Source organism: Mobula hypostoma, chromosome 26 (assembly GCF_963921235.1).
Source record: "Mobula hypostoma chromosome 26, sMobHyp1.1, whole genome shotgun sequence".
In the NCBI taxonomy this organism is placed as follows: domain Eukaryota; kingdom Metazoa; phylum Chordata; class Chondrichthyes; order Myliobatiformes; family Myliobatidae; genus Mobula; species Mobula hypostoma.
In genome coordinates this window covers 37,849,291-37,876,875 of record NC_086122.1, presented here as the reverse complement: position 1 = coordinate 37,876,875, position 27,585 = coordinate 37,849,291, and the positions used below count along the sequence as shown (strand labels likewise).

The 27,585-nt window shown below is 44.3% G+C and overlaps 1 protein-coding gene and 1 non-coding gene across 4 annotated transcripts in view; one reads left to right on the top strand and one right to left on the bottom strand.

Moving 5' to 3' along the window:
• The window catches only part of e2f2 (E2F transcription factor 2), an 85,721-nt gene that overhangs the window by 46,328 nt on the left and 11,808 nt on the right, over window positions 1-27,585 (bottom strand). The window contains exon 1 of one of the 3 annotated variants that reach the window (XM_063033920.1): window positions 12,665-12,896. The exons of the other annotated variants lie outside the window; for them this stretch is intronic. The gene's annotated coding sequence lies outside the window, so the exon portion shown is untranslated. Of the gene's footprint in view, window positions 1-12,664; window positions 12,897-27,585 lie in introns of those variants that run through there. 3 annotated transcript variants of the gene reach the window in all.
• On the top strand, window positions 8,250-8,354 carry LOC134338309 (U6 spliceosomal RNA). Its single transcript, XR_010016205.1, has one exon. It is a non-coding gene; the product is annotated as a U6 spliceosomal RNA (small nuclear RNA).

Here is a 27,585-nt window from a genome sequence, read left to right as displayed (position 1 = left end):
AGTTTGATGGAAACTTGGCTATACAATCATGGATGTACAGTGAGTACAGCAGGGGGCTGAGTACACAGCCTTGTGGGACACCGGTGCTCAGAGTGATTGTAGAGGAGAGCTTGTCTCCTATTTTTACAGGCTGGGTCCTGCCTGTGAGGAAGTTGAAGATTCAGCTGCAGATCTGAGTGCTAAGGCCCAGGTTCCGGAGCTTAGGAATCAGTTTATTTGGGATGATGGTATTAAAGGCAGAGCTGTAATCAATGAAAAGGAGCCTTACGTATGCGTCTTTATTCTCCAGGTGTTCCAAGGAGGAATGTAGGGCCAGAGAGATGGCATCTGCCGTTGACCTGTTGCTCCAGTAGGTGAATTGCAAAGCGTCGAGGTTGACCGGCAGGCTGTGGTTGATGTGTGCCATAACCAATCCCTCGAAGCACTTCATAGAAATTGACGTCAGAGCCACAGGTCGATAATCATTCAGGCATGCCACCTTGCTCTTCTTCGGCACCGAGATTATCGTTGCCTTCTTAAAACATGAGGGGATCTTAGACTGAAGCAAGGAGCAGTTGAAGATGTCAGCAAACACTCCAGCTAGCTCGCTTGCACAGGCCCGGAGAACCCGTCCCGGGACGCCATCTGGGCCCGTCACCTACCTTGGATTTATCTTCAGGAAGGCCCTTCTAACGTCCTCCTCGGTGACGATGAATCTTGAAATACATACGATAGCTTACATATATAGATTAATTCTGTGCCCATAAAGTGACACTCAGCTGGACATAGGGTGACTGATGGGAAATGATAAAGTAGTGGCGGAGTTAGTGGGTGGAGGTGTTGTTCAGCTTGACTGCTTGGGGAAAGTAACTGTTTTTGAGTCTGGTGGTCCTGGTGTGGATGCTAGGTAGCCTCCTCCCTGATGGGAGTGGGACAAACTGTCTGTGAACAGGAGGCGTGTGATCCTTTTGCTGGTGCCAGTGATGCTTTGGGCAGCTTTGACTACTTGCTGTGGTGCCTTCCTGCCCGCCGCAGAGCAGATTCCGTACCATGCAGTGACGCAGCATGCCAGGATGCTCTCCACTGCAGAATGATGCGAGTCTGGATGGGCCAAGTCCAGCTCTCTTCAGCCTCCGGACAGTAGAGGCATTGCTGCCTTTCTTGACTACGTAGGATGTGTTCTGGGACCTGGAGGGGTTGTGCGGGATCTGCACTCCCAGGAGTTTGACCAAATGACTGTTGCTAAGCCATCATGGAGAACGCCCCAGATCTCCCCGGTGCAGTGGACCATTTTGTATCTACGCAAGAACGGAACCTCAATCTTGGTTTACCACCACATCTGCAAGAATGTGTCCGCATGCCACGTAACACCTCTGCAGCCCTGCACTGAGCACTCTGCCCCTGACCATCCAACACACCCTTATTCCTCAGTCAACAAATGAAACAGAGGAAATGCCATCAGACAGGGACACAAAGAGAGAAACTCTGTTCTTCAAATCAACGACCCTTCATTATCATCTGGCAATCAAGTCTCCTGCTGCTTATGGGATCGCACTGTGCACAAGTCAGCCACTACACTCCCTCCACTAGAAGGTGAACGCTGTTCATCAACTCAGACGCATTTTCGATTAAAGATTAGCTTGTTACACTTGCATGACGCACCCGTCAAATAATTGCCCCAAAAGTCGAATCCTTTACCAGCAATTAGGAAACACAAGTTTCATCGCTTCGAGAATGTAAGCATACCGAAGTGTAAGCAAAATGATATTTAGCATCTCAGCGGTCAACAAAAGATATAGCCTCTGCAGGTCTCCGAGTTACAAACTCATATGACTAGTTACCAAAATAAACGTGCAACGCGGAATACAAAGCAGATAGAGAACAGACAACTGGCTCCACACAACAAATTGCACGATTACATTTATTCATGGGAAAAGGACAATCACACGAGGAAACGAAGGATGTGCTGAAAGAGCAAGATAAAGAAAAACTGTGAGGCAAAAATGCTCGCATGTGCAGTTAGGCCAAAGCAGCAGTTCACTTCCCCATTGGAGAAAATTAAACAGCTGCCAAACCCAACTTGTCCCCAGAATGGAGTACATTCCACAGGGCTGGGAACAGAAGAACTGAGTAAGTAGCTCAAACTCACTTCAAGATGCTGAGGCACGGTGACACTGTGGGCAGAAACAAAACTACCAACTATTCTATTAAATGTCTCTTTTTTTCCCCCCTGGACTCCTGGACTATGATCACTGCAATCCGCAGCCTGTAATTTCTCTTTGGGAGTTGTTCTTTTGAACCGTCCGAACGATCTGGGGTCTTTGTGGTATCCCCAAAAGGATTCAGCGAACTGTCCTCTCAAGAATGCAGGTACGGGTGTGTCAGCCATTGCTGGAGCAGGCTTGGGTCCACATTGAAACTTTGGACCGGATCAAAGTGGTGGGGACCGGAGCCGAGAGCGGAAAACAACCAGATGTTTTAGCCAATTCAAGCAACAAGGCAGATTAAAAAGATCAAGGCATCGAGGCAGAGGACAAAGTGGCGTTCCACTCACTACTCTGAGAAGCTTTACTCACCTCAGCACTGAACTGACTCTGCAGCTGTGGCCTGCATCAAACAGACTCCTGGATCGGCTGCAAACTCACTTACTGGGATCCTGCAGTTCCTGTTCTGTGTGTTATTTGTTTAATTTTTATTCTTTGCACGATTTGTTCTTGATTTTGCACACTGGGTCTATGTGGTGGGGACTTTTTTTTCCCCTTGGATTATATTGCTTTTCTTTGTTCTGTGGCTGCTTGTTAAACGATGAATCTCAAGGTTGTATCTGGTCTATACAGTCTGATATAAATGTCCTCTGAACCTGTACTTTGCATGAACTGAATCACCCCAATACATCACTCCTACAGTGGGATTATGTAAAATGTATCTAGTGCCAAGTTATAATTGAGCAAGTGACAGGCTTCATATGAACAGACAGGCCATGGTCACAGTCCCTCCAAACAGCCTCCACAAAGACCTACAACAAAAAACATTCAACTCCATTGTACTTGTAAAACCCTCAGATTAAAACAGACTGTCCCGCTAACAATCTGCTACTCAACCCCTCAAATGACAGCTTTAACCCTTTCTTTTCTCTTCAAAGAGGCCACACTAGTGGAGGTGGGCAGCTTGGACACAATTCTTTCTTTAAAACGAAATACACTTTATTCATAATTTTTAAAATGCAGTGAATTCCAGTTAATTGGGCCATTGGTTAATCAGGGCAGCCGCTTATTTGGGACAACTCTTAAAGAACAAAAACAAATCAAGAAAATAGCCAGAATTCCCTTTGTTTATTTGGGACACTATCTACTTAATTAGGCAGGAGACTGGTGCCAAATAGATTCTAACTAGCGTCAGTGGTGCACTCGTGTTGACAGTTCAAGGAAACAGTTTTTAAATAACATCAGTTACCTGTTCAGAAAGCAGTGATTTTTGTCACTGATAGTTGGCGAAAAATAAGCAGCAAGACAATTTCTGATTTTTTTTTTGAAAATTCAGTGCCCATTCAAGCGTGGAGACTTGGAGATACCAGAAATGGCCCGGATTGAAAACAAAACGATTTCACTATTTCAACTTATGAAGAATTTGAAGGTATCTCAAAGTATCTTGAATGTTACAATGAAAATGAAGATATGGAAGATGCAATCTCTATAGCAAGGGTTATAGTCCAATACCATCAAGAAAGGGGTCTGTGGAGCCTGGGTTGGGAACGTCTGGTCTATACCATTACAGGAAGGCAGCCCATTACCTGCTCCAGGCGCCTGAACTGATTTTGTTCGTTGTGTACACTGGATGAATTGCTCTGCTGACAACTATTTGGAATGAATACACAGTTTTATAGTACTGTAGTAGTACTGGCAGTATTCTAATTTGTTCTGTATTTCATTTAAATACATAACTTGTACTCAGTTAAACGGCAGTTTGTATTTTTTTTTTAAATATATGCCTTTTTAAACTATCTCCAGGAAACTTCTAATTGGGACAGCTGCTTAGTTGAGTCAAAACGCACTGGTCCCGAAGTGTCCCAATTAAATGGAATCCACAATATTTACAAGAATAAACCACAAAATAGCATTTCATCCTTTATATTCTGGTCAATGTTGTCAGTACTGGTCTGTGACACTCCAAAACATCAATAGCACTGCGGACACTCTGAGGTGATGGACTACTGCAATACTTGAAAGGTAGTTTCCCCTCCTCCCCCCCCAAAAGCCCTATACTGCCGTCCTTCCCCACCGAGCCCTTATGGTGGCTGCAGTGTGTCCTGCTGCCTGGAATGTGTCTGGAACCGACGCGGAGCTGGATAGGGCAAGTGTTGCTGAGCATTCAAAAATCAGGAGCCGGAATCCCTCCGTCATTCTTCTTCGTTGCGCAGTGTGGCAGGAGAGGTTAATGTCAGCTGACCTGAAAATATATCTGACTATGGAGCAACTTCCTAAAGCAGTACTAGAGAACTGGTGTTGAAATGTTTGCAAGCAAATTGTCAAGAATGGAGAACAACTGAACCATCAACCACCCGAGCTACACATCTTCCGAGTTGCTTTACAACATTCTTACTTTCCTGCAGCACATTCCAGATACCTTACAAGAAATCGAAAGAATGCTAAAACTAATCAAGTTCTTTCATCGGAATCCTGGCGGCCATTTTGCCTGCCAGGCAGTTTGCAGATAGAACTTGCCAGTAGCCTAACTGAGATAGCAATCAGATACCTGGTTTTAATGATATTGATGAAGGGATAAATGAACAGTAATCATCCTTATTCTTTGTAGATAGGGCAAGGGTTTTTTTTTTTAAAAAGATGCAAGAGGGTAGGCAAGCAGTCTTTTGTTTAATACCTCATTTGAAACTCTGCTGGGATATCACTACACAGATCAAGCCAAAGGTGGTTTTGAACAAGGAAGGGGAAAAATAGATCTCTCAGCAAATTAGAGAAGGGCAGCGGGGGCATGAGGATGACATCATGCTTAGCCACACAGATCAGGAGGGTCTCCAAGCCTAGACTAGTTGAGGTGAGTCAAGCCCAATGCCAGAGTTGGATTCGGAGGCAGAGCACCAGATTCAGATGGATTTCCAGTCCATGCTGATGGAAGTGAAAGCTGGCAACAGTCCAGCAGTCACAGACCTACCCAACACTCACCATACAGGCCACACGCGCTTTGCTGCTGCCATCGAGATTCAGGAGCCTCAGAACTCACACCACCAGGTTCAGGAACAGTTTTTACCCCTCAGCTGTCAGAGGGGATAACTTCATTCACCCCAACAATGAACTGTTCCCACAACCTATGGACTCACTTTCAAGGACTCTTTATGTTCTCAATATTTATTTTTTGTTATCTTCTTCTCTTTTGAATCTGTAGTTGTTGCCTTTTGCACATTGGCTGTTTGTCCATCCTGTTGGGTGCCATCTTTCATTGTTTATATTGTGTCTTGTATTTACTGTAAGTTCCCGCAAGAAAATGAATCACAGGGCTGAACATGGTGACAAATATGTACTATGATAATAAATCTATTTTGATTTAAACTTGACATGCTTGTTAATGCTGAAGAAAAGCCCAAGTTCCCAGACACTTATGAAAGCAAGGTGACTGGACATTTCCAGCACGAGGACAATTGATTCGGGGGGCGGGGGGAGAGGAAGAGATGGCTACGGGGAGATGCAACCCCTTACATAAAGATGACTTGCCAGTACATTGAGGTAGCATCCAAAATATCAATATAAATACTCCAAATAACTCTCTCCTTTCTCTCCCTCTCATAAGTCAGTTCACAACATTAAGGATAGTGGACAGGGACACTCTCACTCTTGCGTATCCTAGAGATCCCACTGCTTGCTCACTGCTCAGATACAGAGTCACTAACAACCACTTAAACACAAATGGGCAGAAGCAACGGCAGAGGGGTTGAACACTTCAGTTCTGAAGCTATTTGTGGCTGCCTGTAAGGAGACGAATCTCAAGGGTGTATATAGTATACATACTGTGATACTAAACGTACTTTGAACTTTGATTAAACAAAAGAAAATCTGCAGATGCTGGAAACCCAAGCAACACACACAAAATAGTGGAGGAACTCAGCAGGCCAGGCAGCACCTAAGGAAAAGAGTACAGTCAATGTTTTGGGCTGAGACCCTTCAGCAGAACTTTGATTACTGAGCTGAGATGGCGGACAGGAATAGATGGCTTGAGAGGTGTCAGCGTAACGCTATTTCAGCGTCAATGAACGGGGTTCAACTCTTCTTCGTCTGGTTCTCCCTGGGACTTCCTGGGTGCTCCAGTTCCCTCCTACATTCCAAAGCCGTACAGGCTAGCTTAATTGGCCAATGGGTGTAAAGGGATGGTGTGGGCTCATTGGGCTGGAAGGGACCATTATTGTATTTTAATATAAAAGATAAATAACTTCAATAATTTCATCAAGTATAATCATTGGCCAGTATACTCCAGAACTTGCCTACTCTAAACTTGCACTAAGCAACAGAAAAGGCACATTAAGGGTGGGTCATTTAATCTTCTACAGCACCTGGAGGAAATCCAGATCAGAAGGAGAACATCCAAGCTCCTTATAGACGGAGGGGAAGTTGATCCTGATTTATTGGTGCTGTAACAGCATTACGCTGTCACCTCTCAAACCAGCCCTTCCTGTCCTCCATTCAACAAGTGCGGGGCTGATCTTGTGATTTGGCATTTTCCCTATACACTTCATGTCTTTTGTATCTGGAAATACGTTTCCTTAAACATATTCAGTTGCTTTTCCCTCTACAGCTCTCAATGGTATAGAATTCCTCATGTCTGCTGCTTTGTCAGTGCCTGCCCATAAAAATAGTCATGGTCTTGATTGAAAGTCTCTTCGGAAAGGCAGTGTGGTGCTCCTTCAGTTTCCAAGTGCAGGCCTAGATTTTGAGGCAGGCATTTAGTAGGGAGTGAATCCTTCAGAAAGAAAAAAGACAATGGGAAAACATTTGAACAAAAACAGGGAATGAACTGATTAACTCTAAGAGAGGAAAACACGGAGTCTATTTGTCAGCCTGGCTGAGTTCCAGCCATCCCAGAAACCGCCCTCTCACTGCAGGCTTCAAAAATCACAAAGCTAGCAGTGCACCAGGCCCTCACTACAGACCTTAGTGTTTGGAAACAGCTGCCACTTATTCCAGCAAATGCAGGCTGCTGTGTGCTCCTGGCTGCTCACACTGTGAAGGAGGGGTTTTCATTCCTAGCAGATTGAGTGGGGTGAGCAGAATGTCATCTGAGTAACTCCAGCTGCCCAAGTCAAATCGGACCAGGTCAACTGCTGACACTCGCTCAGACTGGATGGCCAAAGGCAGGCAGAGAAGGGGAAACGTGAGCTCGGAACTGGAGGTGGCGCAGAGGGCCGCATGCTCTCCCGGGTCCGCCGACTTCTGAGTTTGGTACCTCGCACCAGAGAGCTGTGCACTCGCTGTAGGCCCGAGGTTCCCAGCCTTTTTTATGTCATAGATCCTTATCATTCACCGAGGGTCCATGGACCCCGGGTTGGGAACACCTACTCTACGCTAACATCCCAAACACTGCCCTACCAGCTGAATATGGGAGGCTTGGTGGCATTCACCTCGGTTTCTGTACAACATATTTAAAGTTAAGTTAAAGTCTGTCCCGGGCCTCATAGGCTCATCAGGCTAGTGCTTATGCCGGTTTCTGTGGCATAAAGCGACTGCCCCCCCCCCCCCCGGATAGGACGCCAGTCTATCGGGAGGTTAACCCCCAGCATTTGCCGGTACTCATTTTCAGCTGGGTGGACTGGAGCAGTGTGTGGTTAAGCTGCCTCGGCTGGGGCTCGAACTCACGACCTTCAGATCGCTAGTCCAATGCCCTAACCACTTGGCCACGCGCCACACAGTACAACATATTTACCCTTTGATTAACACCAGCACTGCTAACTGTGGGATCCTGCTGTGCCCAAGCCAGCTCCTCCACTGGCAGTTCAGAAGGTGCTTCAGTGGCCAAATTAGTCAAGAGACTAGGATCACTCAGCAGCCGGACTTCTCGGTTTAAGGAAAGTAAATCAGTTTTTCCGCTGCCCTCCAGTTACTCAAACAGGGTCCAAAATTGGAAGGTTTCAGCTGGTAGCCGCTGACCTCACTCCCTCGTTACCAGGCGTCAGAAATTCTACAGCATTCCATAGAGCTATGGGGCAAGATGACAACGAGACAGAAGGCTCTTGTTCAGTTCTTCACTGAGCAGACCCCAGCAGCACAGCTCCCTTCAGCAGCACATACACTAAAACAGTAATGAAACAGAGAAGATTCGTAATGCCCCTGTGTAAGGATGACAATCAAATTCATGAAGCATTCCATACTTTGGGTGTCAGTGTCGCGGTTAGCGTGATGCTATTACAGCTCGGGACTTCAGAGTTTACAGTTCAATCTCTGAAAGGAGCTTGTACGCCTTCCCTGCGGAATGACTGGGTTTCTACTGGGCGCTCCAGTTTCCCGCAGTCCAAAGACATATCAATGTAAATTGTCCCGTGATTAGGCCAAGGTTAATTCGGGGGTTGCTGGTGGCGTGGCTAAAACAGGCTGAAATGGCCTACTCCACGCTTAATTCTTCAATAAAATAAAAAGAAAAATCAGCACACACCACCATGCTTTCAGCCAGCTGGACCTTGTGCATTTTTGCAATACATTTTCAGACTTGTCTGCAGTCGAAATATAATTAAGCAGAAGTGGGGCAAGGGTTGCCTAAATCCACACAAATCCATAAAACTGGAATGAGGGTGAACTTATGATTTTAGTCAGGTTTATGCTGGTTCTCTGAGACATCTCCAACGACGCTCATTAACGCTGCTCTTTCATCATAGCCCTACAAATATTCCTGATTAAATATCTAGGTATTTAGAATAGGAGAATTTGTGTAATTAGATGCAGACCTTGCAAGTGTGGCAGGGCTTGGTGAAACCAGTAAGTGGATTATTGGATTCAAAAGCTTTGCACCAACAGGGCTGGCTTGAGACTTAGCCTACTGCGTGCTTCACAAGGCCACGTTGGCCAGGCCGCACATGGAGTATTATTAGCAGTTTTGAACCCCTTATATCAGAAAGGATGTGCTGGCATTGGAGAGGGTCCAGGGGAGGTCAGGAGAATGATCCCAAGAATGAAAGGGTTAACGTACGAGGAGCATTTGATGGCTCTGGGCCTGTACTCCCTGGAGTTTAGAGGAATGAGGGGTGATATCACTGAAACGTGTCAAATATTGAAAGGCCTGGACAAAGTGGACGTTTCCTATACTGGGTGAATCTAGGACCAGAGGGCACAGCCTCAGAATACAAGGACGCTCCTTTAGAACAGAGATGAGGAGGAATGTCTGTAGTCAGAGCGTGGTAAATCTGTGCAGTTCATTGCTACAGACTGCTGTGGAATGCTGTATCGGGCACCACGGTAGCACAGTGGTTAGTGCAATGTTACGTTATTGCTTGAGGTGTTCTGGAGTTTGGAGCTTAAAGGCTGATTTATACTTCTGCGTCAAATGGACGCCATAACCTACGCGCATTGTGAGCATTTATGCTTGTGCGTCGGTGTGTCTGCGTCGGTCTACAATTTGGGCATGTCGCGCATGCGCAAACACCTGCCCGCGCAAGGCTTCATGGCCATGGTAGTCTTTCTTGGGGTAAACAAGTTTAAAGCGAGCGTCCTTTTTCGTGAAAGCGCAATGTGTCCTCCATAATTTCGGAGGTCTGTAAAGCTTTATGGAAAGCATTGCAGCTAGGATTCCTTCCCTGTCCCTCAGTCACCCAATGGGAAGTTATTGCAGTGTAGGAGGAAATGCGATGCTACCAAGCAGGCCAGTCACTTTTGTTGCGGTCTGCGTCGCCGCGACGCATAGTTACATTCTGGGAGAGGTGCACATCAGGCTACGGTGTAGGGATCCGCGTAGGCTCTGCGTAGGGTTCGCAGCTACACCGTACCTACGTCGTCAATTTGACACCGAAGTATAAATCAGCCTTAATTCTAGTGCCATTCTGTAAGGTGTCTCTACGTCCTGTCCTCCCCATGACTGCATGGGGTTTCTCCGGGTGCTCCGGTTTCCTCCCACAGTCCAAAGGTGGATAGGGTAGGTCATTATACATTGCTCCATGATTAGGTTAGGGTTAAACTGGGGTTGTCGGGGTTGCTGAAGGACCGAAAGGGGCTACACCATGCTGTATTGTTAAATAGATAAATAAATAAATATTTAAAGCAGAGGTCAATAATCTTGATCAGTAAGGGTGTCAAGGGTTGCAAAGCAAAAGCAGAAGAATGGGGTTGAGAAGGAAAACAAATCAGCCATGATAGAATGGCAGAGTAGATTTGATGGGCCGAATGGCCTAATTTTGCTCCTATGTCTTATGCTTTTATGATTGACAGTTGAGTGGATAGCACCTTCAACCGTTTATTGATATTAATCTACAATGAAGGGAAACGTAATGACAGATGATTGGTAAAGTAAACAGAATCAGGGTAACACAGCCCCATTCTGATTGGCAGGTTAACCAGTGGAGTGGTGGGTGGATCAGCACTATGGTCCCCTAGAGTGAAGGGATTCAAAGGCTTGCAACCAAATCTGTCAGTGATTCACAGATATGGAAAAGTTAGTTGAAAAGAGATGCAAAAGGGATAGGGATGGGCTAAGCAATAGGGCAATGAATGAGTAACATTAAGAATAAGATGGAGAGATGTGAAGTGATTGGTTAAGACCAAAAGGCATGATTGTGGGTTCCCATCATGTTTTATGCCGTGGACTCCTACTATTAACTGAGGAGTTTGTGGACCTCACGTTTAGAGATATTTCAGAGTACTGTTGTGCTAGGCACCATCGTACACAAGATGCAAAAAGTCACAGTGCAGGTCCACCAATTAGCCTGACAAACCAAATGCTGGCAATTACTAATGGAGAGCTAGTACAAAAAGTAAGGAGATTTCACAACAACCATGCAGGTTGTTAGCAAGGCCACACCTAGAGTATTTTACACCCTTATCAAAAAGTTGTAAACTTTCATTGGAGCCAGTTTGGTGAAAGTTTAGAATGGATTTTTGGACTGAACAGATTAGATTAAGATTCATTGGCATTGGTAAAATCTGGCAGGTGGACTCACATGAAAAGATTCTAATGAGGCTTGGTAGGCTGGATGATGAGGAAAAAGGTTCCTCAACACAGAATAAATATTCATTTTATTATCATTCACCTATACACATATATACCACCAAACAAAACAACATTCCTCCAGACCAACGTGCACAACACAGTACACACACACACACGAACTCCATCGTCATGGCTACCCCTCGAGGTCGAGGATGATGGTCTTCGTTCTGTTGATCTACTTTTGGGCTCTCAAGTGGCTTATGAGTCCAATCTTGGCATTGAAAGTTCTTCTGCATTCAGGACAGGTAGTTCCAGATGGCAGATCGGGCTTTGGTTGTTGCTGCCTCTCTTTCCATTTTCTTTCTTTTCTTCTAATTCTGCTCATCTGTTGGCTTTGAAAGTTGCTGTTCCTTCTCAGATGATGGCTTGCCAGAGTTTCCTGTCCCTGGCATTGGTTTCCCAATTGTTGATGTCGATGTTACATTTCTTCATGTTGGCTTTTAAGACATCTTTGAATCTCTTCTGTTGTCTGCCTCTTTTACGTTTGCCTTCTTTAAGCTGGGAGTAGAAGATTTGTTTCAGCAGACGTTCGTCTTTCATCGGAACAACATGACCGCTCCATCTCAGTTGATTCTTGATGACGTAGGCTTCAATGCTTATTGTTTTTGCTTCATTTAGCACACTGACGTTGGTTCTTTTATCTTCCTAGCTGATATTTAAGATGTTTCAAAGACAATGTTGATGGAACTTTTCAAGTGCCTTCAGATGGCGTCAGTATGTTGTCCAGGTTTCTGATGCATACAGGAGCACTGGGATTACCAGTGCTTTGTACACTAACATCTTGGTGTCTGTTCAGATGTCATGATCACGAAAGACACTTGTTTGACACACAAACTAACATTACTACAAATAGATTAACAAATAAAGTGACATGCAAGTTAAAAGTAAACAGTATAACAGTACAGGTTTCCCCGCCATCCGAAGGTAGAGTGTTCCAATGAAACGGTTCATAAGCCGAAATGTGGTAAAATGAAGAAGCAATTACCATTAATATGGGCAAATTTTTTGAGCGTTTCCAGACCCAAAAAATAACCTACCAAATCATGCCAAATAACACATAAAATCTAAAATAACAGTAACATATAGTAAAAGCAGGAATGATATGATAAATGCACAGCCTACATAAAGTAGAAATATTTTTCTGCAATCACTGAAGCACTTTCTAGCGCAGTGAAAATCTCACGCAAGCTCTGTCGGCGGAAGTACTCTCTCCAGTAACCTTTAAGCTAGGAGGCTACCAAATAACAAATCATACTAAATACTGTAACACAAAAATACACAGCCCATATAAAGTAGAAATACTTTTTGCAATCATTGAAGCACTGTCCAGCACAGCGCAAATCGCACGCATGTGCTCTCGGCAGGAGCACTGTGGGCGCAGGCGCTCTCTCTAGTAACCTTTAAACTATGAGGCTGCCAAATCAAACCAAACACAAAAATACACAACCTATATAAAGTAGAAATAATGTATGTACAGTGTAGTTTCACTTACAGGAATCGGGATGGTGTGTTAGGCTGAGCTGTCAGAAGTTGGGGTGGCAGGAAGTGTTTTCTTTTCAACGCCTTTAAGTGCCCTCGGATTTTCTGAATGGTACACTAGTAGAGGCTTAAGGACAGCATCACCAGTGGCGTTAATAATAGGCATTAGGGTAAACCTGTCCTTCGATGCCTTGTGTCCCTTAGCCTGCTTTTCTTCTTTCAAAATAAATTTCTTACTTGGCAATTTTTTCCAATAAATTGCAGTTTCATCACAGTTAAACACCTGCTTATACGAATAACCAACCACCTTCTGTAATTATTTTCTTCAGTTCTGCTGGGAACTTTTCAGCAGCTTCAGTATCAGCCAAAGCACTCTCTCCAGTAAACGTTAAACTATGAAGCTGCCCTCGCCTCAGAAACCGATCAAACCACCCGTGACTACCTTTAAATTCCACTTTCGCAACACTTTCATCACCATCGGCCAGTACTTTCTGTTTCAGCTTATTAAAAAGACTGACTGATTTCTCCTTAAGTATAAGATAACTTAAAGGAACACCACGTTTTGTACACCCATCAATCCACTCAAGCAATAGACTTTCCATTTTATCCATTACTGGATGCCGAGTAAGAGAGACCACTTTGCTACGAGCAGAACCAACAGTAACATCGGCAGCTTGCAAGGTTTTTTCTCTCTACGTATAAATAGTGCGAGTGGTGGATGCAGGCAAGTTCAACGCGTGGACAATGTCCTTACTTCATTCACCACGACCAAAACGCTTAATTATGTCTAGTTTTACGCTAAGTGTAACACCCTTACGAGCTCTTTTAGGCTTTTCCGATACCATCGAACTCATCTTGCTAACGGATGCACAAAATAAATCGAGATAAAGCACATGTTTAAGCAATGGCAGCTAGAATGCAGTTCCAGGGGAGGAGCTTGGCTGCTTGGGGCACACGCTGTTTTTTTTCCTGCACGTCGCCATTTTTCACGCGCTGCTTTTTTCGTAACAGTGAAAACACTTTCTGTTAGCGAAAACGGTACTAATGTAGGTCTTTCGTAACAGTGAGGTTTCGTAAAGCGAACGTTCGAAAAGCGGGGGACACCTGTAGTGAGTTTCACACGTGGAGGCAGGGAGTTCAGTAGTTTCATGGTCTGGGGGAAGGAGGTGTCTCCCATCCTAACAGTCCTTGTCCTAATGCTACAGTACCTCCTGCCTGATGGCAGGAACTGGTTCTGAACTAGAGTTCCCTAGTTTTATCAGGGATCACAAAATGAGAGGGAATGACCAGGAATTCGTCTCAGGAGGTTGTGAATTTTTGGAATTCTGCCCTTAAGAGAATGGTGGGACAGATCTGCCTCAAAAGGGAAATCAAGTATTAAAGCATCAGGCAAGAAAATGGTCAAACCGACATGAGCCGTTGGCAGAACTGGGACATGGGGTTTCCTTTGGTCTAACGACCAATATGAAATAAAAACAATTATCCCAAGGGAAACAAGGAACTACAAACATTGGGGGGAGGGGGGGAAATGGTAGTGCAATCGGTTTATAGTGTCAGGAGATTATTGTTTGGGGTTCGATTCCCACCACTTCCTGAAAGGAGTTTGTACGTTCTCCCCATGACCACGTGGGTTTCCTCCAGGTGCTCCAATGAGAACTAATGAAGGGTCTGGGCCTGAAGCATTCCTTTCCACAGATGCTTCCTGGTCTGCCGAACTCCTCCAGCATTTTGTATGTGTTACTAAAGACATACAGTTAGAGGAAGTGAGATGTGGCCATGCTATGTTGGTGCCAGAGGCATGGCGACACTGACAGGCTACCCCGAGCACATCGCAAACACGTTTCATTGGACACGTGACAAATAACGCTAATCTTTATCTTCAACCAGAAATTCGAACAGCACACCATCAACTGTCCAAAGGAGACTAATCTCCACGTTCAATCACATTGGAAAGGCCCAGCTGAATGAACCGTAATGGTGCAAGATGTCCATTCTGGCACCCAACACACAGCTAGTCTGTGGTGACAATGGTTTTGTCACAAAAGGAACAAGCTTACTGCACACAGCAACGGAGCAAAGTCTACCCCTTGCTGTCCAGGAAGGTGTTTTGCAATTCAACTCAAAGGAAATGCATCATTCCCCCATTCTGAAGTGACACTGACAAATCATGTGCACCGCATTGACACAAACATTAACCCTGCCACTGCCTCCTTCTCTGATGTGATGTGAGAATGTGCAAGTTATAGAACACTATGGCACAGAAGCAAGCCCTTCAGCCCATCTAGTTTGTGCTGAACTATTAATCTCTCTAGTCCCATCGACCTCCACCTGGACCACAGCCCCCCACCTACACCTCCCATCCATGTACCCATCCAAATTTCTCATGATGAAATCCACTACTTCTGCCGGCAGCTCGTTCCACATTCTCAGCACCCACTGAGCGAAGCATCTCACCCTCAAGTTCCCCTTAAACAATTCACCTTTCACCCTTAACCCTCGATGTTTAGTCCTAGTTGTACAGATCTTCCACAGATCTGATGTTTGATTTATGTAATCAAAGCAGTCTCTTTCATGTAGCCAAACCTGCAGTTCAACTTCCCCACCACCAACACCGCACCCTATATTCACCAACACCACCACACCCCCTTCCCCACCACCCACACATTTGCTCTTTCCTTGAAACAACCAATAGCTTGCAGTTTCCTAATTAACTCAAAAGATGCCAGGGCCCTTGGAGAGCCAGTGAGCAGCTTAACCCAACAACCATTAAAACATATTATGGTGAAAAATAGATCCAATATAAATTAACAGCATCAGACGGTAGTTATCACACACAAGGCAAGCGGCTCTGGATTCAACAACCGTAGCAAAGAGGAGTGAAGTCCAAGTTGACGCTCTAGACCTTACAGAACAGAAATGCTATTCTGTTGGTGGTGGCACCAAATGAGACTCCAAAAGTGCACAAAACCGAAACCTTCACAATATTTCAAAGAGGAGGGCATCCACCCCTCCCCTCCAGATTCCTGACCAACATTATTCCCAGCTGAATGTTACCAGGACAGATTTTCACCTACATACACAGTACTTTCTGTCACCACAGCACTATATTCTGCACTCCGTAACTGCTTTGCCCTCGATATACTTGTGTTTGAAATTTTCTGAATAGATAGCATGCAAAACGAAGTTTTTCCTCTGTATCTGGGTACACGTGACAATAATAAACCAATTATCACACTGGCATTTGAGACAACTTAATGAATCCAAACATTCACAAGATACTGGAGGAACTCAGCAGTCAGACAACCTATATGGAAATGAATAAACAAACGGTTGACATTTCAAGCCGAGATCTTCATCAGGACTGGGAAAGGGGAAAGATGCCAGAATAAAAATGGGGGGGGGGGGTGGAAGAAGAGAGAGAAAGGAGGACAAGCTAGAAGGTGGTAGGTGAAGCCAGGTGGGTAGAAAAGGTAAGGGGCTGGAGGAGAAGGATTCTGATAGGAGAGGAGAGTGGACTGTGTGAGAACGGGAAGGAGGAAGGGCCAGCGGGAGTGGTGATAGACGAGCTGGCATCATTCTGGTGACACTCTTGGTAGAGGTTCACAAATCCAAAAGGTACATCACATTTTTATACCCTTTAAGAGAAGTTAACAGTAGGTGATTCAATACAATTTCAATAGTTACAATGACATTGCTACCTTCAACAGTTTGGGTTGACAAATGGTTCCTTTGAGATAGAGATTTACGGTGGAAGCACATTGTAATTGATCAGACACCTCAGAAGGTTCAAACACCTTTGTTGGAAGGAGATAATTAGCAATAGTGACAAATTTCTAAAATCACAATTCGATTTAATTGTTCACTTGTAATTGTGTCTCCTGGTATGGTGATGAAACGTTTGCAAGAGGATTGCCAAGATCAGAGAACCTAATCCAAGCATCAACCATTCGAGCCACACACTTTCAAAGTTATTTCCAATCCAATATGCCAAAATCAGTGAAGAGCAAGATCCCAAGAAGCAGCTTTATAATGACCAGAGTGTTTAAGGTTTTGTCTGCGGAATTACAATTGGCTCCCAGAGAGATATGCCCTGCTTTTATGGAAAATGGTACCACAGGATCTTTTAGTGATCCCACAAAACCAATGGGCAGGATATGAAATGGAGAAAAGCATTTCACAACATATGCAAGTGATATTAAACCAGATTCCGATTCTGGAAGGAGTTGTGGTGAGCATCAGCCTTCAGCACCTCTGGGTATCTACAAAATAGAAGACATTCCCATTGCGGATACTGCCACTTTAATAATATCTCACCTTTACCACAATGTAGACCACCTAATGTGCTACCAAGACACATCATGAGGGAGGTCCAATTGAATTTGACTGATCTCACATGGAAGTCCTGGGTCACTAATTTTAAGCAGATGTGACTTTATCTCATCAAGTCCAAATCCAAGTAAATGCAGAGTATTTTGTGGATGGTACACACCGCACCCATCGGGCATCTGTGAAGAGGGGTTGCTAATCCAGAGAGCTGCTGTGTCCCGGATGGTATTGATCTTCCTCATGTGGCTGCAATAACACTCATTCCAGGGGGGATTATTCCTGGGATTTATGGGTGCCAGTGCCGCAGTTAGCACAATCCTATTACAGCCCAGGACGTACCGAAGTTTGGAGTTCAATCCTGGTGCCATTTTGTGAGGAGTCTCTTTACGTTCTGCCTGTGGAATGTGTGGGTTTTCGCATTTGCTCTGGTTCCCTCCCACAGTCCAAAGACTGTGTGGGCTAATTGGTCATTGCAAATTGTCCTGTGATTAGGTTAGGGTTAATCAGGGTTGTGGGATTGCTGGGGCAGTGCGGCTTGGAGGGTCAAGAAAGGCTTACTCTGACTGTTGCTACATAAAATAAATACTCCCCTCACACTGACTTATGCCCCGCCCTCCAGACGGTAGAAAAGTTCTGAGATGTCAGGTAACAAGACGCCTGTCTCAACCTATCTACTTTAGAAGCTATGAGTGTGGGGGGTCCAGTTGGGATTCTGGACAGCAGCAAGGCCAAGGTCATCACTGGCACATAACTTGGCATTCAATGGCACCAAGGAAGACTTTTACACTCATGACTATTAAAGATGGCCACTGCCTGGCATATTAGCGGCAGAATATTACTTTGCCATTCATTAGCCCTTGAGTGAATACTGTCTTGTTACCTGCTTCATTTGGTGAAATGACTATTTCTTACATCCTTCACATACGTGAATAAAAATCTTTACGTTACGTCTCCGCCTAAATGTGCAAAGTAATTTGTAATAAATAGAACAGTTATTGTAACATAGAAGTACACTCAAATCAGCGTGAGTTAATCAGCCTGATGGCCTGGTGGAAGAAGCTGTCCTGGAGCCTGTTGGTCCTGGCTTTTGTGCTGCAGTACCATCTCTAAGATGGTAGCCTTTTTCACCACAGCTGGCGTGTAGACTACGTAAGGTCCTAGGTGATGTAGATGCCGAGGAATTTAAAGCTGTTTACCCTCTCAACTCCAGATCCATTGATGTCAATAGGGATTACCCGTCTCCATTCCTCCTGTAATCCACAACCAGCTCCTTTGTTTTTGTGACATTGAGGGAGAGGTTGCTTTCTTGACACCACTGTGTCAGAGAGATGATTTCTTCCCTGTAGGCCACCTCGTTATTGTTTGAGATTCGGCCAATCAATGTAGTGCTGTCAACAAATTTAATTAGCAGATTAGAGCTGTGGGTGGCGACACAGTCATGGGTATACAGGGAGTAAAGGAGGGGACTTAGTACACAGCCCTGAGGGGCTCCTATGTTGAGAGACAGAGGGGTGGAGGTGAAGGTGCCCACTCTTACCACCTGCTGGTGATCTAACAGGAAATCCAGCATCCAGCTGTACAAGGCAGGGTCAAGGCCGAGGTCTCTGAGCTGCCTCTCGAGCCTGGATGGAACTATGGTGTTGAATGCTAAACTGTAGTCCAAGAACAACATTCCCACATAAGCATCCTTCTTCTCCAGATGTGTAAGTACAGTTGTAGAGCAGTGGCTATTGCATTGTCTGTTGATCGGTTATGTTAGTAGGTGAATTGTAGGGGGTCCAGTTTGGGTGGTAGTATGTTGCAGATGTAGTCCTTGACCAGCCTCTCAAAACATTTGCTTATTAGTCATACTTTATTGATCCCGGGGGAAATTGGTTTTCATTACAGTTGCACCATAAATAATTAAATAGTAATAAAACCATAAATAGTTAAATAGTAATATGTAAATTATGCCAGGAAATAAGTCCAGGACCAGCCTATTGGCTCAGGATGTCTGACCCTCCAAGGAAGGAGTTGTAAAGTTTGATGGCCACGGGCAGGAATGACTTCCTATGACGCTCTGTGTTGCATCTCGGTGGAATATTGTTGAGATGAGTGCGACAGGAAGCCAGTTGTTCAGGCAAGTTACCTTGGTCTTTTCTGGTACAGGGACAATGGTGGATAACTTGAAGCAGGAGGGCACTCTACACTGGGAGAGGGAGAGATTATAAATTTCAGTAAACACACCTCCCAGTTGTGCTGTGCACAACCTGAGAACTCGCCCTGGGATGCCGTCCGGTCCCACAGACTTGCAACTGTCCGTACGTTGGAAACATCCGCGTACCTCAGCCTCAGAGATGACCAGGTTACAGGTTATAGCGGTGGCTTTCCTCGGTGGCTCAGAGTTAGCGACATCAAACCAGGCGTGAAAGCGTTTGAGCTCATCTGGGAGAGAGGCTACAATGTTCGCAGCACCACAATGTTTGGCTTTTAAGTCAGCGATGGTATGCAACCATCGTCAGAAGTCATGTGTGCTATTTGTTGTGAATCTTGACTCAGTCTTGGAGTTGCAAATGGAATGGAGCATGGTACAATCATCAGCGAACATCCCCACTCCGGACCAGATAATGAAAGGAAGGGCACCAATGAAGCTGCTGAAGATGCCTGGGCCAAGGACAGGACACCATCCACCAGCAATCACAACCAGCGTCCTTTATGTTAAGTACAGTTCCAAATACTTGACTTCAGTTTACCAATGTCAAATACTGTCCTGACAATCATCTCTGGAATAAAATCTTTGATTCATACTTGGCTCAAAACTGTGACAGGATCCGGAAGCGACTTGTCTTGACCCAAAACCCAAACTAGCCTTCAGTGAGCATATTTATGGTGGGCAAGTATCATCTGCCCAACAACAACTTTCCATCCCTTTGGTGATTGACCGAACGTAGGTTGAGTAGGTAGTAATTAGCCAGGTTGAATTTTTCCTGCTTTTTTGTGACCAGGGCACATCTTGACAATTATAAAACAGAAGAGATTCTGCAGATGCTGGAAATGCAAAGCAACACACACAAAACGCTGGAGGAACTCAGCAGGCCAGGCAGCATCTATGGAAATGAATCAACAGTCGACATTTCAGGCAGAGACTCTCCTTCAGGGCTAGAAAGAAAAGGGGAAGATGCCAGAATAAAATGGTGGGGGATGGGAAGGAGGCTAGCTGGGTAGTAGGTGAAGACAGGTGGGTGGGAAAAGAGAAGGAACCTGATAGGAGGGGAAAGTGGGCCACAGGAGAAAGGGAAGGAGGGAGAGGGGGCACCAGCAGGAGGTGACAGGGAGACGAGGACAAGGGATAGAGACCAGAATGGGGAATAGGAAAAGAGAAAGAGAGGAAGTGGAATATAATCTTGACAATTTCCCACATTGCTCGGCATCTCCCAGTGTTGAAATATTGTGAACCACTTCAACAATTCAGAAATGTGGTTGCTGTGTTTCATCATTACTTCAGGCAGTGAGTCCAGCACGAGTTGCATGAATTATTGTTTTCTCAACATCCCTATAATCCTGCTACCAAGTGACATAAATCATTAGTTTCTATTGACCGATTTCTCTGCCAAAAGAAAACTTCTCTTTTCTATTTACCCAGTTGCAGCCCATGAGAATTTTATCCTCAAAGTCATGTACATTTCCTACTCTAAGTACAAGAAAGAAGAGAAGCAGTTAATGTAACTGCTTCACAGTGCCAGCAACCATCACTCAGGATTCTATTCCCTGCGCAGTCTGTAAGGAGCTTGTATGTTCTCCTCGTGACTGCATGGGTTTCCTCCAGATGCTCCGGTTTCCTCCCACGTTCCAGAGACGCATGGTTAGGCTTAGGGTCAGTAAGTTGTGGGCCTGCCATGTTGGCACTGGAAGTGCACAACACTTACAGGCTGCCCCCTCACTGATTTAATCTGTGTGTTTTAATGCACAAGTGAAAGATTAAACTAATCGCTCAAATTACATTGAAGATTTAGTTCTGACGGATCACATGGAATATTAAATCTTCCCTTCTCTGATCTCACCAGAAATGTGCTGATTTGAAAGGGGAAATTGAAAGACTATGGAGCATGAACATAGTATACATTGCCCCAATAGCAATATCTACAACTGGTGTCACCCCAAAGACACTACACAATAGCATTAAACAATTAGGGCTACACAGCAATATCTATGTAAATCTCCAGAAAGCCACAATACTAAACACCTCTAGAATAGTCTGAAAGCTCCTAGCAATTGACAAATGCATATGCTTGGCTATGCCTGCACCTCAGATTTTACCAGCTTAAGCTCAGAAAAATATAATCTTAAATTATTAATGATAATAATATACAGTTTATTTTTCTTTATTCTGCGTGGCAATGTGCTGCCTCTGCAAATTCAACAGATTTCACAACATATGCTGGTGATATTAAACCTGATTCACTACCCTACTGCAAACTCAAAATAGTGAAAATAACTGATAAGATTGTCTACACTGGGATATCTTAGAGTCATTAAACTTTAAAGAACTTAACTTCGCACCTGATAAGATAAAGGTGGATTCAAATTACTCAACAATCTCTAACACAAACCTTTGTTTCAAAAATACTTAGTTACAACCATTGAATCAACAGAGAGAGAGAGAGAAGGGTGATATATTGGTCACATACCAAACAACTCCCTATCCATTCACATTCCCTTGCATTCTACCCTCCAATTAAGATGTGGTTGCCAGATTAGAGGAAGATGGAGGAGGTGATCCCTTGTTTGCAACCCGAGAGTTCCTGGGTCTCAACATCTCTGAAAATCTATTCTGGGACCAACATATTGGTGCAATTAAGAAGAGGGCACACAGTTGGCTACATTTCACTAGGAGCTTGAGAAGATTGTGTATGTCACCAAAGACTCTACCACAATTTCTACAGATCTGCCATAGAGAGCAATCTGACTGGTTGCACCACTGTCTGGTATGGAGGGGCCAATGCACAGGATTGGAAAAAGCTGCGAAGGCTTGTAATCTTAGCCAACTCCATCATGGGCACTAGCTTCACCACCACCAAAAACATCTGCTGTGTGCTGGGGCAGCAGGCTGAGGGTAGCAGACACCAACAGAATCAACAAACTCATTCGTAAGGCCAGTGATGTTGTGGGGATGGAACTGGACTCTCTGACGGTGGTGTCTAAAGAGAATGCTGTCCAAGTTGCATGCCATCTTGGACAATGTCTCCCATCCACTACATAATGTACTGGTTGAGCACAGGAGCACATTCAGCCAGAGACTCATTCCACCAAAATGCAACACTGAGCGTCATAGGAAGTCATTCCTGCCTACGGCCATCAAACCTTACAACTCCTCCCTTGGAGGGTCTCTCACCCTGAGCCAGTAGGCTGGTCCTGGAATTATTTCCTGGCATAATTTACATATTACTATTTAATTATTTATGGTTTTATATTGCTATATTTATACTCTATTCTTGGTTGGTGCAACTGTAACGAAACCCAATTTCCCTCGGGATCAATAAAGTATGTCTATCTATCTAAAAAGGTGGTGCCTCAGAAAGGCAGCTTCCATTATTAAGAGCCCTCACTATCCACAGCATGTCCTCTGAGGGCTAAAGACACACACTCAATGTCTTAAGAACAGCTTCTCCCCTCTTCCATCCGAATGGTCCATGAACCCACGAACACTACATCAGCATTTTGCCCTTGTTGTGTTAGCATTTCTTATTGTAATTTATAGTCTTTTTATTTCTATTACAATGTACCGCTGCCACCAAACAACAAACCTCCCATCAGGTTCCTTCCTCCCCAGCTCTTCACCTTTCCTCTCTACCTGGCTTCACCCATCTCCTTCCAGCTGGCCTCTCCCCACACCTTTTTATTCTGACTTCTTCCCCCTTCCTTTTCAGTCCTGAAGATGGGTCTCAGCCCGAAATGTCGACTGTTGTTCTCTTCCATAGATGCTGCCTGGCCTGCTGAGTTCCTACAGCATTCTGTGTGCTTTGCTCCGGATTTCCAGCACCTGCAGACTTTCGTGTATTTAAAATTTCACAACTGTACATCAGTGATGATAAACCATTAGACAGATTTCCGAAAGGGCAGGATGGGGGAAGAAATGAATTCACACCACCTCCACTTCTTTCCCAACCAACTGGGTTTTCAGACACCAGAAAATGGGAGCAGTTAAGCAGTGGGAAGGAGGAAAGAAAAGGGAGGGAGGCAATTGCCTAAATTTGTTATCCAAGCATCTGCAGGCTTGGTCACCAGTGAATAGAATGAAGAGGCCAGAAATCAAAACCAGTCGCCAAGATCTGAATGACTTCAGAGGGTTAGCAAGATGGTGGAAGGAGCAAAACCAGAGGCTTTAAAGGAAAGGTGACAATTTTATAAATCCACGCATTACCGTACTGGAAGTCAACACAGGGTTCGTGTGTGGATAAGGCATGGAGAAAGTATACCAGGGAATGTAAGAGTACCCTTAGGAATTCTGGAGAACTCAACGCACGGCTACCACAGGGATGAGTTGAGGCCAAAAGTCTTGTTAATACACTTGAAGGAAAATAGGTCAGGGTAATAGAACAGGAGGAAGCTTTTGCAGGATATCTGCACTGGCAAGAATTGTATGGGAAAAAATGTCTGTTTATGCTACAACATAACCAATTCCAGCCCTGTTAATGTTCTCAGATATGTTGTTCTAATCAAAGACATCAGTGACCATGTAAATAGTTTCAAATCTTCCTTCAACTAGACAGCTGTCCAATGATTCAACATTCTGGTCCAGTAAGGCTAAAACCTGATACACCTTTATAAAAAAATGTTAAGACTAAAATGTAAAACAAAATCAAAAACTTCCATCAAACTCTGCAAAATCAAGAATACAGATTAACAGAAACGACCTTGAGATTACTGAGCCTCTGAAATAGTCAAAGATCAAAGATTATCATCTGGAAACAAATATTTCCATTTGCTTTGTAAAGAGCTCAGGCTCTTTTTTGGGCCAGTCATCTCAGAAGTCACCAAGTCTGGAGAACTTCTTACAGATTGAAGAGTGTCTTCACAATGATCCCAGGACATGCAATGCTACAGAAACTCAGCAGTGGCAGCTGGATACCCTGTGTACATTGGCAACGTCTGTACAGTACAATGCTTTTTGTCTAAATTAGGGAGGCCGCAATATATTGCATTTATTTAGCATCCTTCACCTTGTTGTATGTCCCCAAACATTGCAAAAGTACAGTGAAAGGCTTTTTACAATGCATTCAATTGCATCATCCAAATCATTGACGTAATAACATAAAGAGAATCAGTCCCAACACAGACCCTGTAGAACACCACTAGTCATTGGCAGCCAGCCAGAAAAGGCTCCCTTCATTTCCACTCTTTGCCTCTTGCCAATCAGCCACTGCTTTATCCATGCTAGAAACTTTCTTGTAATACAACTTCCTCGTAGCTTGTTAAGCAGTCTCATGTGTGCCACCTTGTCAAAGGACTTCTGAAAATCCAAGTATACAACATCAAACAATTCTCCTTTATCTATCCTACTTGTTATTTCTTCAAAGAATCCCAACAGATTTGTCAGGCAAGATTTTCCCTTGTTGAAACCATGCTGACTTTGGCCTATTTTATCATGTGCCTCCAAGTACCCTGAGATCACATCCTTAATAATCGACTCCAACATCTTGGAGGTCAGACTAACTGGCCTATAGTTTACTTTCTTCTGTCTCTTTCCCTTCTTGAAGAGTTCAGTGACATTTGCAATTTTCCAGTCTTCTGGAACCATTCCAGAATTTAGTGATTCTTTAAAGATTATTACTAACACCTCCATGATCTCTTCAGCCACCTCCTTAAGAACTCTGGGGTGTACACCATCTGGTCCAGGTGCCTTCAGACCTTCCAGTTCCTCAAGAACCTTCTCTCTAGTTGTGGTAACTTCACACACTTCATGCCTCCAACACCTGGAACTTCCACCATGAAGATTGATGCAAAATACTTATTCAGTTCATCCACCATTTCATGGTCCCCCATTACTACCTCTCCAGCATCATTTTCCAGTGGTCCAATATCCACTCTTGCCTCTCTTTTACACTTCATGTATCTGAAGAAACTTCTGATATTCTCTTATTAATTGGCTAGCTTTCTGAATGACTCTTTATGACTTTGTTGGTTTTTAAAAGCTTCCCAATCCTCTAACCTCCCACTATTTTTTGCTCCATTATATGCCCACTGTTTGGATTTTATGTTGGCTTTGGCTCCTCGTTAGCCATGGTTGTGTCATCTTTCCTTTAGAATACTTCTTCCTCTTTGGAATGTATGAATCCTGTGCCTTCTGAATTGTTTCCAGAAATTCCAACCATTGCTGCTCTGCTGTCATCCCTGCCAGTGTCTCCCCCCCCCCCAATCAATTCTGGCCAACTCCTCTCCCACACCACTGTAATTCCCTTTACTCCACTGTAATACTGATACATCTAACTTGAGCTCAGATTTCAGGGTGAATTTGATCATAGTATGATCACTCGCCCCCAAGGTTTCTTTTACCTTGAGCCCTCTCATCAATTCAGGTTCATTGCATAACACCCAGTCCAGAATAGATGATTCTATAGTGGGCTCAATTACAAGCTGCTCTAAAAAACCATCTCATGGGCATTCTAATAATTCCCCTCATGTATTCCAGCAACAACCTGATTTTCCCAATCTACCTGCATAATAAAGTCCCCCATGACTAATGTAACATTACCTTTTTGGCCTGCATTTTCCATCTTCCATTGTAATTTGTAGGCCACATCCTTACTACTGTTTGGGGGGTGGGGGGGTAGCTGTATACAACTCCCATTAGGGAGTTTGTACTCTTGCAGTTCCTCTCTATCGACAATGACTCAACACCTCTCAGCCCTCTGTCACCTCTTCCTATGCAAGTGGAAAAGGCTGACAAAAGTGCATACTAATGAAGCAGGGTGCGGGGAGGTTCATGTGGAACGAAAAAAAACTGGCCGGAAACAGCTGAGCCAAGCAATCTGTTTCTGTGCGATAGTATAAGACAGAATTCTATGTAATATGTAATCCCCAGCAAATAACTTGCTAGCATGTCCTCTTACTATCACGTGACTCGCCGCTTCAGTCAGGACAGCCCCTAGACTTTGACAGCTTTCATCTACTCCACCACATTTATCTTCAGTCCCACTCAACCAAACCCCAGTGCCTCACCCCTCAATACTATCCTCACACTCTTTACAAGGCTACAGCCGTTACACTGACATCAGGGGAAGTGAAGTGTCAACAAGTCAGGCCACATCTGTTGTGGTTTCACAATGCTACACGCCCAATCACCAAGCAGTTTGCAGATAATTACTGCATTTGAAAAATACATTTTTGTTCTTTAAGCTCTGCCTAAATGCTGACTCAATCAGTTTCACAGACAAACTTGGGCTATAGTATACATCATATATACATGATATATATTAAATATATACATAATATACATTTAATCGTCATCTCATTGGATGGTCAGCTGTTGCCCAAGTGGAAGACCTACATCTGGAACATGGTTATATTACCATGGAAGTGATCCAGAAGCCTAATCTATTACTTTAGAGGCATGAAATGAAATTCTACCACAGGAATTTAAATCCAGTTAAGTGAATCCAAACTAAAGAATAAGACCATGAAGCAACCAGGAACATCGCTGGAATCCGTCTGGTCCACTGATGTCCTTTGGAGAGTGAAAAATCACTCACATGCACATCTGACCTTGGAAAGCCATGGTTGTATTAAAACTCAATGTCCAAATGGAAATCAACCTGATGACCTGATACCAAGTCAAAAGCAGTCAGCTCAGTTGTCTTCAACAAAATCTCTCTTCATGGTTGCAGTACAGAACCCAGCCCTCAAAAAAATCTTGCGATATTACATCAAACAGGTGCAACGAATTCTCCCATTCGTCTAGCACAGTAGTTCCCAACATTCTTTATGGTATGGACCAATACCATTAAGCAAGGGTAATATGCTTGTGTCCTCCTTTCCTCAGCTGACGAATTAGTAGCAACCATGACGACCAAGACCTGGATGAAACACAAACAAAAACCAAAGCACAATGCACTCTAGACATGAGATGTCAATGGGCATCACCAAGCAAGCTGGTCAACTTCTGAATGACAAGGATTAGCTCTGCATCAGGTAAATATCAAAACACATGGAAAAACTGATTTGTATAATAGGGAACACTTGATCTCTCAATCTAGCTCCATCATAGACCCCATTACTTGCTCTGCACCCTCGCTACAACAGTCTGTTGCAAGAAGGCGCCAGTGACCAACGCGACTAATGGCAATGCCCTGCAAACAGTTCATGATTTTTTTCTTCTTCTTTTAAATATACTTCTACTGCTCGTCTGTGTGCAATTGGAGGCTGTAATTTACATTTTGTGTTTTTGGTCCGACTGAGTGATCTGTCTCCAAAGGAGTTTGGAGCGGTTGAGAATGGAAGGTGCGGCCTAATGGCGGAGCACAAACCCATGATTCGCTCCAATCGAAGACAAGAGCAGGACGAATGGGTGTTCAGCGCCGTCTCCCTCACCGCTCCCAGAGGAAGGTGCAGGAATCTTGGGTTCTGGGCAAG